The 6,411-nt window shown below is 43.0% G+C and overlaps 1 pseudogene; it reads left to right on the forward strand.

Annotated features, from left to right (window-relative positions):
- The first annotated feature begins 4,880 nt into the window (after positions 1-4,880).
- On the forward strand, positions 4,881-4,999 carry LOC134912628 (5S ribosomal RNA; annotated as a pseudogene).
- Positions 5,000-6,411: the final 1,412 nt, after the last annotated feature.

Consider the following 6,411-nt stretch of genomic DNA (forward strand, 5'->3'; position numbering starts at 1 on the left):
CACCGCAAAACATTATCACCGCATTTGGCGAAAATATGTTGCTTGGTGTGAGGCCATGAAGGCCCCGACGGAGGAATTTCAACTGGGTCGATTCCTGCACTTCCTGCAAGCAGGGGTGATGTTGGGCCTCAAATTGGGGTCCATAAAGGTCCAGATTTTGGCTCTGTCGATTTTCTTCCAAAAAGAACTGGCTTCACTGCCCGAAGTTCAGACTTTTGTCAAAGGAGTTCTGCATATTCAGCCTCCTTTTGTGCCCCCAGTGGCACCTTGGGATCTCAATGTGGTTTTGGCATTCCTGAAATCACATTGGTTCGAACCACTTAAGACTGTGGATTTAAAATATCTCACGTGGAAAGTGGTCATGCTGTTGGCCTTGGCGTCAGCCAGGCGGGTTTCAGAATTGGCGGCTTTGTCTTGTAAAAGCCCTTATCTGATTTTCCATATGGATAGGGCAGAATTGAGGACTCGTCCTCAGTTTCTCCCAAAGGTGGTCTCAGCTTTTCACTTGAACCAACCTATTGTGGTGCCTGCGGCTACTAGGGACTTGGAGGATTCCAAGTTGCTGGACGTAGTCAGGGCCCTAAAAATTTATATTTCCAGGACGGCTGGAGTCAGAAAGACTGACTCGCTGTTTATCCTGTATGCACCCACCAAGCTGGGTGCTCCTGCTTCTAAGCAGTCTATTGCGCGCTGGATTTGTAGCACTATTCAGCTGGCGCATTCTGCGGTAGGCTTACCGCAGCCTAAATCTGTAAAAGCCCATTCCACACGGAAGGTGGGCTCATCTTGGGCGGCTGCCCGAGGGGTCTCGGCTTTACAACTTTGCCGAGCAGCTACTTGGTCGGGGGCAAACACGTTTGCAAAATTCTACAAATTTGATACCCTGGCTGAGGAGGACCTGGAATTCTCTCATTCGGTGCTGCAGAGTCATCCGCACTCTCCCGCCCGTTTGGGAGCTTTGGTATAATCCCCATGGTCCTTACGGAGTCCCCAGCATCCACTAGGACGTCAGAGAAAATAAGATTTTACTCACCGGTAAATCTATTTCTCGTAGTCCGTAGTGGATGCTGGGCGCCCGTCCCAAGTGCGGATTGTCTGCAATACTTGTACATAGTTATTGTTAGAAAAATCGGGTTTTGTTGTGAGCCATCTCTTCTGAGGCTCCAATTGTTTATCATACTGTTAACCGGGTTCCTATCACGTGTTATATGGTGTGATTGGTGTGGCTGGTATGAGTCTTACCCGGGATTCAAAATCCTTCCTTATTGTGCCAGCTCTTCCGGGCACAGTTCCTAACTGAGGCTTGGAGGAGGGTCATAGGGGGAGGAGCCAGTGCACACCAGATAGTCCTAAATCTTTCTTTAGATGTGCCCAGTCTCCTGCGGAGCCGTCTATTCCCCATGGTCCTTACGGAGTCCCCAGCATCCACTACGGACTACGAGAAATAGATTTACCGGTGAGTAAAATCTTATTTTCTTCAGACACTCCCGCGTTTTTCCCGGAAACGCCAGCGTTTTTTCGCACACGCCCAGAAAACGGCCAGTTTCCGCCCAGAAAGACCCACTTCTGTCAATCACAGTACGATCACCAGAACGATGAAAAATCCTCGTTATGCCGTGCGTAAAATACCTAACTTTTGTGTAAAATAACTAAGCGCATGCGCTCTGCGAACCTTGCGCATGCGCAGTCAGCGACTAATCGCAATATAGCGAAAATCGTCAATGAGCGAACAACTCGGAATGACCCCCACAGTGCACCCATTATAAATATGCCAGTGAGCCGGAAGCTGTTCCAGCAGCAGCTTGCAAATAATGAAGTCTATACTCATCCCCCTGGACCTCTCTGCTGCTTTTGACACTACTGATCACCTTCTTCTCTTACACCCATCTTCACTCCATTGGCCTTTGTGAAGCATTTCTTTACTGGATCACTGCCCACCCATTTCTCCTTTATGGCCTGATTCTGAGTCAAACACAATGCTGATATTTGCGCTAATGGTCAATGATCTGAGCATTAAATCAATGAAGTTGTTAGAAACTTGGGGCAGTATGGTATGGTGTAATGGTAAGCATTACTGCCTCACAGCACTGAGGTTATGGGTTCAATTCCCACCATGGCCCTAACTGTGTGGAGTTTGTATATTCTCCCCATACTTGTGTGGGTTTCCTCCGGGTACTCCCACAATCCAAAAATATACTGGTAGGTTAATTGGATCCCAACAAAAAAATTATCCCTAGCGTGAATGTGTGTGCATGTACATGTGGTAGGGAATATAGATTGTAAACTCCACTAGGGCAGGGACTGATGTGAATGGCCAAATATTCTCTGGAAAGCGCTGCGGAATATGTGTGTGCTATATAAATGACTGTTAATAAATGAATAATAGTAAGTCACTCAGTGCATCCATCCCATGGTGTGTGCACACAGTAATTGAGACGCACGGTCTCAGAAATTGTGTATGTTAAAATACCCCTGCCTCTCACCATCTTCTGGCCCAAAGCAACATCTTCCTCAATGGACTGCTGGTCCTGCTACTTCTCGACACATGGATGCTGTCGAAGTCAAAAATATTACATAAAGAACATACAAACTACACACATTATAAGTCGCTATACTTGCAAATACGCGCAGCGAGCACAGCAAAATATGGTAACACACGCACTTACACGGACATGCCACAGAGATGGATTCAACACTTATTTCCTACAGTACATAATGATAATAATATCAAGCACCAGATATCATGATGATTTAAAATTATATAATGAAGTAATGTCATGTATGTGTATTATTTGAAGAGGAAGTGATCAAGCCCGGTGGACGGGTGAAACGCGTCTTCCGACATCACCCTTCATTTTCCCGGCTGACCAGAGTGACGGACGTTCTCCAGCATCTGCCTACGCTGTGCGCCTCTTTAGATTCCCCCTTCTCTGAACCGTTAAGCAGCTGATGACCTCCCGCACCCGCCAGGATCACCGGAGTGACGGACGTTCTCCAGCATCTGCCTGTGGTGTGCGCCTCCTCGGATTTCCCCGTCTCTGAACCGCTAAGCAGCTGATGATCTCTAGTACCCGCCAGGGTCACCTTCAGGTCGGCGGCGTCTACACACCTACTTACCCATCGAGACACCAGGGGCTCCAACCAGCCAGCGGCACTCATTCAAACGAGGCGGTCCACAGGATTATCTGAGGGGTTAATTCACCCTCACACCCAGCGCGGGTAATATCAGCTTTTTTTCACCTTCTCACACGTTTATGTGGTTATAGGGTGCAGATCAGCAGTGGTGGCCCGCTCGGGCTGCATATTTTGATTCCACTTGTTTATATGAACAACTTATCAATTTATTCATTTCTTTCATTTGAATTAGGCTATATTCGCAGCTTCCAGGCAATGAGTTACTCCTTTCAGGACTACCAGTTACACTAATTGATCTTATATCACGATATAGTACACATTGTATATTTATTAGTAATTTTGCTAGTGATTCAAGCAAACTTCTAAGGTTTTATTTCAATCGGGATAAACCATTGCAATTTGGCTACAATCTCCGTGTTATCTGTTATTGTTTCTTTCATTAGCAACATCTTACAGGTGGATACTTTCATTTAATCTGTTATATTGCTATCGGTTTCCATTTGTTCTTTGTGTCTTTATCTTAGACATCATATACCCAGGCTAATTTTGATTACTACAATTATCAAACTGATGTTTCAATTTATTCCATTATTACTATAATTACAAGCACTGCTTTCTCATTTCTTCCTGATGTTTCAATTTATTTCATTATTGCTATAATTACAAGCACTGCTTCCTCATTTCTTCCTTTTCTTCATTTCGTGGACTCTCACCATTGATTCAGGGACACCAGTGGCGCACCCAGGGGGGGTTTCCGAGTACCCAGAAACCCCCCTCCACTAAAAAAAAAAAAAATTTTTTTTTTTTTTTTTAGCTGCATGAGTATTATTAATGACTGTCTAGCGTCCTCTGCAGCCTGCTGTCTTCCTGGTGGCACTTGCAAGTGCAATAAAAGTTTACTTTATTTTAATTATAGTACATATATATCCATGTGCCTACATATATACACATGTATATACATACATACATACATATAAACACACACACACATATGATATATATATATATATATATATATATATACATGTGTATATATATGTGTACTGTATGTGTGTGTATATATACATATATATATATATGTATGCATGTTTAATATGCTATGTATATGTGTATATGGGTTCACTACGATCTCCCGGCGGCCGGCCTCCCGGCGACCAGCATACCGGCGCCGGGAGGCCGGCCGCCGGCTTACCAACAGTGTGGCGAGCGCAAATGAGCCCCTCTACACTATTCTATTCTCCCTCCAGGGGGGTCGTGGACGCCCACGAGGGAGAATAAGTGTCGGTATACCGGCGGTCAGGCTCCCGGCGCCGGTATGCTGGTCGCCGGGAGCCCGACCGCCGGCATACTGAAGACCACCCGTGTATATGTATGTGTGTGTGTATGTATGTATATATATATATATATATATGTGTGTGTGTGTGTGTGTGTGTAGATATATGTATATGTGTGTGTATATATATATATATATATATATACACACACACACACACACAGACACACTAGTTTTACGGACCCAGCATATACTGGGTCACCTCAGTCCCCACCCCCGTGATTGGCTCCGCCCAGTTCTGGAAACCCCCCCCCATGCAAATCCTGCGTTTGCCACTGGACACGTCCTTGTCTAACATTGGCAGCAGATCCATCTTGTTTCTTCTACCTCTTAGATCTGTCCTGAATAACTATGTAAATTCGTGAACTCTCATCAGTGATTCCAGAGCTTCCAATTATGGTCCATTCATTCTCTCTACTATCATACCACACTGGAAACGCCCGAAGCCGTCTGATCTCGGAAGCTAATCAGTGTTGGGCTGGGTCAGTACTCAAGTGAGTGACCATTGAGGAATACTCAGTTTAGTAGAGCTCATTGGTTTAGCATACACAGTGTCTAACACTGACAGAAGATTCACACTGCTATCTGATTTTCCACCCTACTTTACCTGCAAGTGTAACCAGTATCCAGCCTGCATTATTTGTATCAATTATAAAGGGAACACATAACATTGTTTTGCTTATCGGTAGAACGTACCGTCTAAAAATTGAAACGAGTTGTTAACAAACATTCATAATCTTTTCCGTCAGCCGGAATTCAGTCTTCATCTTATATTAGCACTTCATGCTATTTTTGATTATATTATTATCTTTTGACCACTATTTCCTCTATGAACCACTGACTATTTTAATTGTGTTGAATTATTAAAATTTAAACTTTTTATCCATTTTGACTAATTTCTATGTTTATTTCAAATTAAGAGTGCGCCCACAAAAGAGTCTTCTTTTCTCCATATTTTCCTTATTTGAACGAAGCAAGATACACCTGTCATATTTGGTATTTAAGCAACCAGATTAATGTGTAGATTCATTTGATACTTGTTATTCAGTTGTAGGACATTGCAACAAATAGTTATGATTAAATGTATGAAAGCTAAAAATCACTCTTATTAGTACAATGGACAGGAAACTCATGCCAGCCCCTTTGGATGTCTTCAAGGCTGAACCTGTGGAGCATATACAAATAGACTAGTGACTCATCATGAATGAGAAAGTCCCCTCCCCCAAAAACTAGATAACACATTGCTGATCACACAGGAGGCAGTTGCTGTTTTGTCTCAGAGGATGATGGAGTTGCTTCTAGACCAGGTCCTGCATGATTTTACAGAAAGAGAGAGTGATATGGAGAGACGAATTTATATGAGAAAGATAGTGGTATTGTATGCTGGCCTGTAACTGTATGTATTAACTGCTTACTGTATAAATTGTAATCATGTAATTATGTGTATACTGTACATTGTAATATATTAATCCATATCCTTTTAATAACAAATATATACATCAATGAGCTTTGGAACTCAGATAATGTGTGGGTGTATTGTTTTCTCTTATGGGATGCAGTGTTTTGCTATGTATAGCGCACATTCATGGCACATGGTAATAAGAGGTGCAGGTGTTTACAATATATATTAGAGCGGGCATTTTAAACATTTTTAAGGAAACAATTTGGCATTCACAGATGGGGGCTCATAAAGGGATATCATGGTCTTAATGATGCACTGTATATTACAAACGCGGCTGTGATCGACCGGCTCCGATGGACGCATCGCGACGCTGATAAATAACATCCGTGTGTATTGTTGTGATATCAGTAAGCCAATGATATGAAATTTCAAGGGACAATGCGTTTCTCATAATATTTAAGTTCAAATAAGTCATATTGTGTTTGATTCAGATTGGATTGTTTATCTGTTAAGTAGGTTTAAAAGTACAATTTAAAAGTTG

Source organism: Pseudophryne corroboree, chromosome 4 (assembly GCF_028390025.1).
Source record: "Pseudophryne corroboree isolate aPseCor3 chromosome 4, aPseCor3.hap2, whole genome shotgun sequence".
In the NCBI taxonomy this organism is placed as follows: domain Eukaryota; kingdom Metazoa; phylum Chordata; class Amphibia; order Anura; family Myobatrachidae; genus Pseudophryne; species Pseudophryne corroboree.